Source organism: Euprymna scolopes, chromosome 13 (assembly GCF_053919585.1).
Source record: "Euprymna scolopes isolate OS-2025 chromosome 13, ASM5391958v1, whole genome shotgun sequence".
NCBI lineage: Eukaryota > Metazoa > Mollusca > Cephalopoda > Sepiida > Sepiolidae > Euprymna > Euprymna scolopes.
This window is the reverse complement of record NC_136494.1, coordinates 20,042,080-20,056,485: the sequence shown is the minus strand read 5'-3', so window position 1 is coordinate 20,056,485 and position 14,406 is coordinate 20,042,080.

Below are 14,406 nucleotides of genomic sequence, written 5' to 3'. Positions count from 1 at the left end.
ATTTCTATTGTATGGAGGTCAGGCGCGAACGAACACCCCATAATTTTATTATACCATATTTCTTCAAACTGAAACATAATTATCAAAGTATAATTACGATAGATATGAAAAGTCTTTATTAAAGTGTGTGCCTATTTCCATTCTATGGCGGTCAGGCGCGAACGCAGACCCCACAATTTTATTATACGATCCCTATGTAAGTTAAAACATACTTATCAAATAAGCTTATGTACATCTATATCAAAAATACTAGTAAACTTTTTTTTACATTTTTAATTGCGTATTTTCATACTTTGTGGACCAGGAGCGAACGCAGACCTAAGCATTTTTATGAACCACTGTTCTCCCAGATCAAACATACCCATTCCTGTGTCTCTGTACATCTTCTATCATTATATGTAATCAGTTTTTTTTTTAAACAGTCAACCATATAGGAGCTTATTCGTGACCGGACACACACAGAAATTCAGCTTTATATTATATATATATATATATATATATATATATATATATATGATGAAATGTAATTATATGTATAACGTATTCGTAGTTCCGAGTTAGACCATATATATATATATATATATATATATATATATATATATATATATATATATATATATATATATATATACTAGCAATCGGTGCCTGGCGTTGCCCAGGTGTTTTGAAGTAAATGCTGAGAAAAAAAAAACGGTCAATTTTTTAAAACTTTGACCCCTATTATTACCTCTTACTATTTATTGTTTAGGGATCAAGTAAAGGTAATAAGTTAGATCCATGTCCAAGGAATCTATATCTAAAATATCACGTGTTTAGACCCAAAATTGTAGGAGGAGTTTGGTAGAGTTCTCAAAGGTCAAATCGTTGAATATTGACCACTTAATCGCCAAATTTCTGTCGAAAACCTATCACATCGATTTTCCCAAATCTCAGTACCCTGTATATCAAATTTCAAATCTCTAGGCTTAAAATTGACAGAGTTTTAGCGTAGGTAAATGCACACAGACGCACAGACACACACAGACACTATCACTTATATATATATATATATATATATATATATATATATATATATATATATAAACATAAATATAATATATAAGGATAATAGTACGCCATATATATAACAAAATACCATTATTTACTGAAGTGAAAGGAAAACCCGGGGGAACTTTACCCAAAAATAAATCTATATTTTTTTGTGTGTATTGATAGTCTTATCAACACCCCTTTTTTCTATTTATTTAAAAAGAAAATACAACTTTGTAATTTATGAGTCGTGGAATTGCCTTCATTTACAAAAGATCTAGCTAATGTGCATATTTTTTATCGTTTTTAATTAATTCCCTATTAGTTTTTTTTCGGTTCTCTTATACGATGATCATCTTTATTTAACTATTACGTGTAATTATATTCATACAGATATTCTATATGATTTATATTTGCGTAATATTTGCGTAGAAATGAAGAAAATCAAATTTACGGTGTATTTATCGCGTGTTAACGTGGCCTTCGTTATAAAGACGTTTTAAGACGGTCTTGGTGTTAGTCAGCGGGCTTGGTTGCCATAACAACGTGACGTAGCCAAGGACAGTAGTGGACGTGAGTGTGTGTGCGTGTGTGCGCGTGTGCTGGAAATTATAGTAGTACTAATAACGTTTGTTTTCGTGTTGTCTGTACGTGTGTGCAGCTAACGCCAGAGTGTGTGTGTGTGCGCGTGTGTGCGCGTGTGCTGGGAATGGATCACAACGTTTTTTTTCGTGCTGTGTTTATATTATGCATAATGTTTCGTATCTTATCAACTTTTTCGAATCAATGTGTACAGTAATACAAACCCGTTTTTCGAGCTGAATAAATATGTTACATTGAATAAAAACACGAAAAATCCAGTTTGGTAGAAAAGTAACTTATCTTGTCTTTGATAACATTTATTTGTTATATATTTGTTTTTTGACAACTTTTTCGAATCTATGTGTACAGTAATACAAACCCGGGTTCTTGTGCAGTTTTCCATTGACATTAAAAATGAAAATATTTTTTAAAAAATATATTGTACGTACTCGTCATGGGATAAAGTTTTCCTACAGAAAAAATCACGTAATTTCATCAAGTAGTTATTTTTTTATAGCGAAAAAAGAAAAAAATCAATGCGACAAGCGAGTAATTATTAATTCAGCCATCTTGATTCTTAACCAAACAGATCGCAAGTTAGGAAAAAATTAAACCCTTCCAAGATGGACAATAAATAAAGCCATAATATTTTATGGTAAAGTTAAGAGCCTACGAACCATAGTTTTTTAGGAGATGTGATTATTGGATTAACCAATCAGAAATCGTCTGTGGCACACACATCTCTGTTTTTATAGATATATAGAAGATATATGGTCTAACTCTGAACTACGAATACGTTATACATATAATTAAATTTCATAGCGTTTTTTAATAGACAAATACAATATATTATCCTCTTTACAAGGTATACTTAAAAAACTCACATTATCCAAATACTGTTGTATGTAAACTATTTGTGTCCTCGGTATAGTTGTATACCTAACAGATTGTGCTATACAATTACGTCTACAACAATAGAAATTTACCTGACTAAAGCGAACATATTCAAGAAACTGACTCTTTCAGAATAAAGAATTTAATTTTCCAGAAACAGAAACGCTAGAACAGTCATAGTTAAACCTATAAATACATGAAGAAAGGGTTACAAATAAGACAATAATTTTCGTTATTTTATACATCAATTCTCTTTTGTAATAGAGTTTATTCTTTTAGTGCATTATTTAGTTTTTAGTTTAGTTAGTAGCAAATATTTATACATGTTTTATACAAACTATACGTTTTTATGGAAATGCATGAGGCAATATGTGTATTGCGTACATTGATAACTGGTGACCATATTTGGGCTAAGATTAACAATTTGCTTAATGTTGTTACAGAGGTAATTCATCGGGTTGTAGAGTTGGTTACTGGTTCTGCAAAGTTAAGCTTACCTCTGTAAGGTTGGATCAGTACGCATTAGTTCTATTTATTACCGAGTCGGTCTGCGTCTGTAAAACAAACTCGGAACGCGTGGCGCAACATCTGTCCAGTCGCGCTCCCGGAGAAAAAGAAGGAAAAAAATAAAGAAGGAAGAATAAAAGGCACGTTGTTATCAACGCCTATTGCTGTAGGCGAGTTGAAAAGGGGCGATATTTGCCTGTTCTTTCCGTTTTACCACTAGTGTCTCTGTGTTCGCTTTACGCGTAACTATTTGATAGGCTAGTTTTTAAACTAATTTATCTCTACAAGTTTAATACTTATCGATTGAAATGTTTATAATGGCACGATCCATATATCTTCTATATATAAGAATAGTATAGAAGTAAAGGAAACCGATAACTCTATGAAATCTGTTGGTACAACTTATCACATGATAACTTGTCTACTCAACCCCAATTTCCTTAGAACGGATGCCGATAAGAAATCAGTGAACCATTTATAGGTTGTGTACCAACAAAATTGGGCAAAGACTGATTTAAGATTGATAGATCTTCCTTTGAAGTCTCGAGTCAAAGAAAATCAGCACAATTTCATTCCGATAATTTGATAATCAACTTAGACGGAAGTGTGACGCTGTTTAAATTCCTGTTTTTCTTTTGAATGTGACATTTTTTTTTATTTCTCTGTACGATCTATGTATTAAATGGCATCTTAAGCCCAAACCAAACTGTAAGAGCGCAATTAAAGCACCCGAATAATGCTAGCAAACCACAATTATATTTGTTCTATCGTATTAAAATAAAAAATAAAACTATTTTGAAGTAAATCAAATACATTTACCTTTTATGTAAGTTTTAGTTACTCCGTCGGTTGGTCAGTTTGTTTGTCGGTCGGTCTGTCCGTAACACTTTTGTGCTTGGCGTTTTTGATTAAGATAAAACGAATGTTTTTAATAGATGCTGTTCTTAGATTTTTAAGCTTTTCTTGGCCTTTTTGTTAAGATCAAAGTCTAGTATCTGCTCCGACAGATGCTGCACTTAAGATAATTTGTACCAGTCAATGGAGGGGAAACCCTCTATACTGGGACAATTATTATTTTTGGTAACCAGAGTGCCCCCTTTTTGCCTACTTTTAGGGGAGCTGGTTTTTACCTCACATTAAAAACGGCCTTGTGCCTAATTTGCTCAGTGGGGGAGCAAATAAATACCATCTGCTCCGACAGATGCTGCAAGCAAAGACCAGAAAAGACCATATGTGGGGGTAACCCAACATATCTGACCTCTGTCAATGAAGGGGCAACCCTCCATGCCAACGGTGACTATCCAGCTCCCATTTCCCACCACTAGGGATCTGGGCCCCCTTTTCCCTCCCCCTCCCTCTCACTCCACATTAAAAAACGGTCTTGTGCCTAATTTGCTCAGTGGGGAAGCAAATAAATAAATACTGCAAGACCCTATGTGAAGGCGACCCCACATATAAGACCTTGGTCAATGTAGGGGCAACCCCTAATACCAATTGTCACTATCCAGCTCCCCTACTCTCCGCGGAGTTTGTCCCCATTTCCCTTTCACTCCTCATATTAAAAATCGGCCTTGTGCCTAATTTGCTCGGTGGGGGAGCAAATAAATACCTCAAAGTGTAGTATCTGTTCCGACAGATACTGCAAGCAAAGGCCATATGTGAGGGTAACTGCACATATCAGACCTTGGTCAATGTAGGGGCAACCCTTAATACCAACAGTTACTATCGAGCTCCCATTTCCCACCCATCGGGAGATGGTCCCCTTTTCCCTCCCCCCTCTCTCTATCCACATTAAAAAACGGCCTTGCGCCTAATATGCTCTGTGGGGAAGCAAATAAATACAATCTGTTCCGACGGATACTACAAGCAAAGACCATATGTGGGGGCAATCCCGCATATAATACCTTGATCAATGTAGGGGCAACCCTTCATACCAATTGTCACTATCCAGCTCTCCTACTCCCCTGGGAGCTGGTCCCCATTTCCCCTTCACCCCTCATATTAAATATCGGCCTTGTGCCTAATTTGCTCGGTGGGGGAGCAAATAAATACAGCTTTTCTTGGTCTTTTGGCCAGAATCAAAGTGTAGTATCTATTGCGGTATATACGGCAAGCAATGACCATATGTGGGGGCAGCCCCACATATAAGACCTCGGTCAATGTAGGGGCAACCCTTCATACCAATTTTCACTATCCAACTCCCCTACTCCCCGGGGAGTTAATCCCCATGTCCTCTTCACTCCTCACATTAAAAATCTGCCTTGTGTCTAATTTGCTCGCTGAGGGAGCAAATAAATACCAATCCCATACATATAAAACCTTGGTCACTGTAGGGGCAACCCTTCATACCAATTGTCACTATCCAGCTCCCCTATTCCCCGATGAGTTGGTCTCCATTTCACCTTCACTTCTCACATTAAAAATCGGTCTTGTGCCTAATTTGCTCGGTGGGGGGGGCAAATAAATGCCAACCCCATATATAAAACATTGAAAAGGAAGGGTTGTAAAGAGATAGCTTCGAATTTGGGGGTATCAAAACCAAAGCAAAATATTATGAAAGTAAAAATAAAATAGATAAACCCCATAATTTATTATACCATACCTGTTCACACTGAAACACTGATCACAATATTCTGTGCATCTATATTAAAACTCCTTGGTAAACTTTGTGATATATTTCCATTTTATCACTTTATTATACCATATTTCTTCAAACTGGAACATAACAAAGTATACTTACGCAGATAGATATGAAAAGTCTTTATTAACGTTTCTGCCTATTTCCATTCTATGGAGGCCATGCGCGAACGCAGACCCCATAATTTTATTATACAATCCCTATTTAAATTAAAACACACTTATCAAAGTATTATTATGTACATCTATATCAAAAACACCTGTGAACGTTTTTTTTTATTTCTGCACTTTGTGGACCAGGCGCGAACGCAGACCCCAAAATTTGAATGAACCAGCGTTCTTCCAGATCAAACATACCCATTCCTGTGTCTGGATATATCTTCTATCATTATATGTAATTAGTTTTATTAAATAGTCAATCATATAGGAGCCTATTCGTGACCAGACACACACACAAACATTCAGCTTTGTATATAGATTAAGTATTTTTAATCTATGCAATGTTTTCGTCACTTTTGCTTTCCTAAACTCAAATATTTTACCTCATGAGCAGTTTTCACGTGGTCGCTTATTTCAGAAGAAAAAAAAACACCGTCATCTATCTTTAAAAAAAAGAGTAAAAATAATTAAATGTGATAATTAGTATTTTTGAATGTTTAAACTGATTTTGAATGTTTTAAATTCATGCATTTTTTATCACCCTGTTAATTTACCAATATATGAGCATTTGCTTTCATATAAGTTAAACCCTACAAACGAAAATCTAAGAATTTATTAATTTTAGTCGCAATTCTAATGCTTCCCAGAAAATTATTTATTAGTTCTACAATTTTTATTTTAAAAAAATAACTAAATTATAAAAAATAAATAAAAATCCTCTATCTTTCCTGCTAGTGCAACTCTAACGCTAAATCAGTTACGTGTCGTTGGGGCTGATTTTGTGTTAAATCTATTCGGAAAGGGATGCGTCATTGTAAAATTTTAAATATTTCTTTTCTAGTTCTCTCCTTGCAGAAAGCTGTTTAAATATAATTGGAAAAATGTAGAATTTGGATGTTTAAAGAAAGTAATGACGCCGGAGGAGATATTAAAATACATTATCAAGACCTGACATATTTTGTGTATTTGATTCTAAATAACACGTAACGGTGTAAATATCCTGAAGATAAACAAATAATGATTAAACATTACGGGTTATCTATCGAGACCTATTTTTTTCTTGAATTGTGAAGCTTGAAGAAATTTATGATCTCCGCTTTGATTTCGAAATTCTCTATTCACATCTCTCGTACAAACTTCTTTTTTATATTAATCTTCATATAATTCAGTTCCACAAAATCGCCCATAAATGAGATCTACAATATGACTAGTACGACAAAATAAATAATTTCAACAGGAAGATATCTTAATCATTTTAGAGAGGAAAATCTATTATATGTATAAAAGTGTGTGTGAAGATACTTCCCAACCTATATACTCCCTATACTTACTCTATATAGCGTAATAAGATATGTAGAACACTTTTTGATCGGTTATCATCCGAGGAAAAGGGCTGCTAAGGGGTGAAAATATAAAAAAAATTGTACCCGAGGCTCCTCTAATTTTTATCTGCTTGACGGCGTTTTTGCGAATTCGCTCGCGTGAATGGTTCACATGATGGATTTCTTATGTTAAGATTAAATCGGTTTAAAAATGTTTTGTAAATCGTGTCAAGTTGACTAAATATTTTTTATCTGCAGGTTTTAGTTTCGATCTCAGTTCGAGTATTATTTTTTTACTGACAATGGTGTGGACACAATACTTGCATGCGCATGTCTCATATTTTTATGAAGCAAAATATAATATTTATGCGTATTTTACGACTAGTCAACGGCGTACGGCCTGCTAGTTACCAAAAGATAACGAATAATCTTGGATTAAGTCAAACTATTTAAGATCATTATACACCCACACCCACACACGGAATCACAGAGACAAACACAAACATCAACACATGCACACACACACACATACTCACACACATACACCCATATATATATATATATATATATATATATATATATATATATATATATATATATATATATATAAAATCTACAGACAAACGTGTCGCAATTTTTTCGTAAACAAAAGAATTTACGGCGAAAATACAAAATTATAAAAAAAATAATACGTAATGTCGTCCACAAACTAAATACACTTATCTAACAAAAATCGAACATAAAAAAAATACTTAGCATTCAACTGAAGCTTAAATTTAACTAGAGTCATAGTACTGCCTGTCAATATTAATACGCTTTTTTTCCGAGACGTCTTTCTCTTTTGTCTGGTCGGAAAAAGAAAACTTCTTTCAATTGCTTACACAAATATTTCACTTAAGCAATGCTCACATTTAAGTTACAGAGACCAAATATTATATTTGGACATTTTATATTGACTATATAAACACCAGATTAACAGAATAAGGCCAACCTAAGTTGGTATGAAAAACACAGCTATTAATGTGAGCCCCGCACCGGAAAATAGATGTCTTGAATTTTATCAAAGTTTTTTATGAAATTGCAATAAATTTTTAGACTTCATTTTTAGCCTTCGTATGTTCATTGTTCCAAATTTTAGTTATTTAGATACGCTTGTCGCAAAGGTGTTCTATAAAACTAAGCAATGAATAGATAGGGGAACGTTAAAGGTAACATTGTACATATCGTGCATAATGATATCAATCACTTGATCACAATCTTTCTCTTTCGATTTATCTTATTCTCGCTGTAATTGCTCCCGTTAATTCCCTAAATCTTTTATTAGAACTGCACGCCTGTGTTACTCTGTTCCGCCTGCCTGCTTCCCACCTAACTACAACCTGGATGTCTTCAAGTCCAACGTAAGCAAAGTCCTGATAAACCGCCCCCATAAGTAGACATTTTTTTATTAAGTCCCCACACTAACGTACTGTACATGCAATACCCCTTATCCCTGAGTGGCTTCCGGGCCTTGATAAGTGGTGATCATCTTGTAAAAAAAGGCTTGCTTTGGTACAGATTATCGTTTAGTTGTATACTGGAGCAGCATATATTATGTACGCGTGCCTAATCTTGTGCATCGTCTAGTGGTATAAAATGTTCCTCTAATGAATAATGCGTCTGTATATACGTGTAATCGTCTAATGTAGTTTTTTTTATCCTTCGTTGAATTTATACATGTATAATTTACAGCAGTTTTGAAATATTAACCGATACAGTTTAGCAATGGACATGTAACATTTACAACAGAAAGGGACAACAATAGTTTAATGGAATTGAAACATCCGGTCAATCAGATAAACATTCCTGGTCCGTCTCTTATCTTGATAGATCCTGGAAAAAGCTGCAAATAAAATTTAATCACAATGAACCAACAAATCTCAAGTTGTCTTTTCAGCACCATTTACAAAAGAAAGAATAAATAACAATTAAAGGGGGGTCACATCGGGCCAATCGGGAAACATACCTTGTCTGTCCTTGATCTTCTTTTTCGGATCCTCGGAAAAGCTTCAAAGAGATTCCTCCCAATGGGCCAACAAATCTGTGCTTAATTTGCAGCGACTTTATTACCGTTGGAAAATGTAACGCTCTACTGTAACGCATTTTGATCCCCTCTACTGGGAGCCATCATCGTCTGTGGGCCGTCTTTCTATCTCTTTCAACTCCGACTGAATCTGCTCTCTGACTCACTCTGGATCCCTACCTAAAAGAAATGTGTGTTTTATTCAAGATCTACCTATAATGCAGGCCACTTTAAGGGACCTCTACGTAATGATTCGTCAGACACTAGATGCCAAAATACTTTTAATTATTATTGATGTTCTATCATTTTTTTTCTATTAAAACATCTTAACATTTATAATGTTATTTATTATTGTAATCCTTTTTGGAAATGAGTAATTTGGACATTTATTTATTCATTTTCGTACTTCATAGTTTTTGTTTCACGGCCTTTCGGACAACTAATAATCTGGCCTTTGCCATGTGGTTAAACGCATTGGGATAGGAATACTAAGTGTGTTATCTGTATTCTCAGTAATTACTTTCTTCCATAGCTGTTGTTGTCTTACTATGTTTGGACAACAGTTATTCTCATCGTCATAAACAGAAGAGAGGATATCAGTCCGAAAATAAATAAATAAACATCCACATTATTTATCTATATAAAGGATTCAAATAAAATGTAGGGAAACGTGTTACTTACCTAACTAGCACGTGTGCATAATTCAACGGGTCGGTCGTGCAATGAAATGAATGAAGAAGAAACAAACAAAAATGGCTGCCTTATCTCTTTATAGGCCTGCAATGTGACCAATGAAATTTATGGCTCCATAGCTCAGGGAGAGCAGAGGAAAAATAGATAAACTCATAAGTCCTCAGATCATGTTGATTGATGGTGTACCACGTCATGTAAAAGATATCCACCCCTGTTATTACTCTTCTGATTTGAGCTGCCCGTGCCATTTGTCCTGTATACAGCGTTTGGTACAGCTCCCTTTGTTGCATGCCAACAGTTCATGAGCCGCCGACTTCACCCCAAGGAAACGGTTGACGTGTACCTAGCCGACCTACGAACGTTGTCGTTACCATTTGGTGGAGTCAACGATAAGATATTAAGTTATTTTTAGTAGGCTTACCTGAGGAGGTCAGCAAACTGTTGCGGGCATCGTCACGAATTGATGAATTGACAACAGACGAGTTATAAGCCCGAGCTCGAAACATCTATAAGGAACCGGAGCCAATTGCAGCAGCAACTAGTATTCAACATGCAACAGTCGAACCGCATGGAGGCAAAGTAGATTCTCTCCCAGGTAGTAATAAGCGTGTAAGCCCAGTGTGCCATAAATGTGGGGAGGCCAATCATTTTGCTAAAGAGTGCCGGAGTGATAGGAGGTGTGTATATCCACGAGCACAGAGAACAGTACAATGCTATCGCCGCAATAAGTATGGGCACATATCTCGCAACTGTTCGGGAAACGGCGTCGGGGGCTTAGTACTATCGTCACCCTAGCCCCTTGCCCCTTGCCAACCAATAAACACAGGATTACCGGTCATTGGCGTAAAAATTGACGATGTGCAGTGTTCAGCACTCATAGACACGGGGTGTTCCCGGTCTATAGTTAGTGCACATTACTGTCAGATGTGGCGGGAGCAACCAGTCGGTATTATGCCGATCAATGGTTTATCCCGAGCATGTTGTGGTGAAGGGACAGTCACGATCTGTACTGAGAAGGGTGACACAGCCAAAGGTGATGTTCTGGTGATGCAAGAAAAACTCCTTGGCTCTGACATGTTGATTGGAATTGAAGCAGTACAAGCACTAGGAGGCGTCATAATCACAGCGACTGAAGGTGTAACGCTTGGAGAAGGGAAAGAAGTCTGTGCAGCCATGTCTATTGAAGAAAAGGATTCTGTGCTACGTTTGACGACAACGAAAAGGTGTGGACTGCAAAGTGGAAATGGACTATGAGCCAGACACCAGATTGGCTGTGCAACACCATTCCAAAGTATACAGTTTCCACGAAGAATAGAGCCGCATATGAAGAGGAACTTCAGATGTGGATTGATAACGGATAGTTAATACCGTACTCACAAGAACGTATGGGACCACCCAAAGGATTAATTCCGCTCATGGCTGTTGAACAACCGACTAAAGACAAAATTTTGCCCGTAATAGATTATCGAGAATTGAATCAACCGTCTTTTATCTCCAACCAGGAGCATCTCATTATTAAGGGTGCTACGTTTAAGCCAAAACCTAAACGTGTCAAGCAATATCGTTTTCTCTTGATTATCACTGTCTGAAATGGAGACATAAATGTCATTGGTCACATTGCAGGCATATAAAGAGATAAGGCAGCCATTTTTGTTCGTTGCTTCTTCATTCATTTCATTCCACGACCGACCCGTTGAATTATGCACACGTGCTAGTTAGGTAAATCACACGTTTCCCTACATAAAAAATATACAATTCGATACGGACCGAGGATGGACTACAAGATAAGAACAACATCTTAGATTCATAAGACTAAAACATTCAACCTTGATTGCTCCTCTGTGCAATGGATGGAGTTGTTGAATCTCTATTTTTCCAAGTGAGCATTGTCTGAAGATAGCGGTTTCAATCCTACCCAGGGGATTAGTTGGATAAAACTTTGTGAGACTAAAACAACTATGGAAAACAGTAATTACTAAGGATACCGTTAAGAGACGCAGCATTCCTATCCTGTTTCGTTTAACCACCTGTAAAACAACAACTATGAGGGTGGGGATAACAGCATGAAAATAAATAGATGAATATAAATATTTTCATCTGTACATATTTAATAAACTGACAAAGTTATTTTTATGAATAGTAATACACATCTTCCGGGATTGCTCAGCAATATCTATCACCCTCACTGATAAAAATCTGAGTGATGTAAGCCCCGTGAGTAATGGCCACTAACATAACTTTTCCTGCTTATTCACGTTTACAGAAATTTCTTCCTAAACCAAATTAAGGAATCATTTTGTGATCTATAGAATGTTCTTGTTAGAATCATGCTACGTCTTAATCCCTCTGCATTGTGACAAACATGGCCGAAAATTCTTTAGTCTTATCACATAGCGCACTGTATTCAAATTTGGAGGTTTCAGGTTTACCCGGTCCTGGATATGACCTGAAACTATATCCGATGGCGAGGCCCAAGATTGTAGGCGTTGAGGAGTGTGGAGCCACACTCATAACCATTGCTCCCAGGTCAACACTGCACATATCAGTGCCTCAACTACGGGTTGAATAAAAACTGACTTGAAAAAAACAAATATATCTTATTGAAATATTTTTCTTCAAAATCACTGGATTTGGTATTTTATAAACTAAAAAGGGTTGGTATGCCGTAAAACAAAATTCCACCAACCAACCAATTAGTTTTATCTACAAACAGATGAAGACATTTTTAAATATTGCTAGATATTATCCATTTTAATTAGTGTAACAGACTCTGTATCACATCTGTCCGCGATGCTGTACTCCAGTAAATTTATTTTTCTATTTACATGCCATGCGAACAGAAGTTGTGATTCGTCAGAGAACAAAACATAGTCCAAAAATTTAGGATTGGTATTTATTGTGTCGCAAAAATAGGTACATGTGGTTATGTGTTTTTTTTTAAATATATTTCATCAAGCCTTGGGCATATAAAATTCTAATGCAGGGACCTACACTTTTTACATATCAAGACCAATAAGCTATTCGAGGATAAGGGTAAAATGTGCAATATCGTATTAATTGTTAGTAGTGGAATGTGCAATATCGTATTAATTGTTAGTAGTGGAAATACGGTAAATTTAACTTAAGTGGAACGGCTCATCAAGAACTTGTTTACGTTGGACTTGAAGACGACCATATTGAAGTAAGCTAGAAAACATGCAAACAGGAGCTAGTTCTACAGGCGTGCATTTCTAGGAAATAAACTTTATTCATGGAATCTACATTTAGATTCAGGCACAGACAAAGAGTAGGTGAAATTATTGATGAATGAGATTTCCACCTCTTTAAATTGTTCTACACTGTTGTGTCACATGCAACATCAATGCCCAATTTTTTTGTCCTAGCACTCAAACTGTTACTCAAATAAACATCCTTATAGAAAGAACATCACGTTGGAGGAACGTGGGTGACGTCACGACGGAGTCGAAGAACATCGCGTAGTTGTACAAATGGAATACCGGTCTTTTAAATCTTAAACAGCGGTTGAATTTCTTTATAATTACTTCTCTTTGTCTCCTTCGCGACGAAGGCTACTACGTGTTAGGACCCGATAAAAACGTGTGTAATGTGACATATAGATGTAGATTTTCTGACCTGGCGACCAAACAATTAACCGTCAAGATGTGTGTCTTAGACAGAGCCAGACATAAGAGATAAATCAACAACGTAAAATAAAAATTATTCTTTTCTTTCTTCAAATGCATGGGATCACGACTGTTGAGATGTTTGGTCAGACTGGCACTGGTTATCAAAAATTATAATAAACTTTATTACTGTAGTATTTTAGCAAGAGGTGTTCATATTAGTGGTGGAGTGTAGTCCTTTAGCAGGAGGTTGACGATATATATATATATATGTATATATATATATATATATATATATATATATATACATATATATATATATATATTTACACAGGAATGCCCACATTATCAAGAGGCCACTTAAGGATAAGGGTTAAAGAGTGTAGAATAGAAATTGGAAAATATAGTATCATTAGTACTGAAAATTCGGTAAATTTGTTAACTTATATGGAAGGCCCATCCAATGCCAGTTTCGCTGAATAATAAAAGGTCTGGTTTAGTCTCCTGTAATTGAGTTTCAACCTCGGAATGATTGGAACGTAAACCCCGGATGTTGGAGAAGGAGACATGGTAGTAGGGGTCTACGTTGGAAGTTGGAGAACCGGGTTTAATCGTGTATTCTTTCTTGAAATTTGTCATGATGGAATTTTGGAATTTGTGGACTAGGACGTCAGATTTACTTAAAGCAGGACAGAGAGGGGAAACTAAGAGAGAAAAAGAAACGAAGATTTTTTTGTAGAACATGATAAGGTAAAGCCGTAACAATTACCCACTAATATGACATCGAGAGGTCCCACAGGAAGCTACTGCATGGTCCAGAGTCCATTCACCAAATGGCAATACAGCAGCCCCAGTACTTTGCACCTGCTGATAGGACAGCCTCCTTAGTGGTTAATCC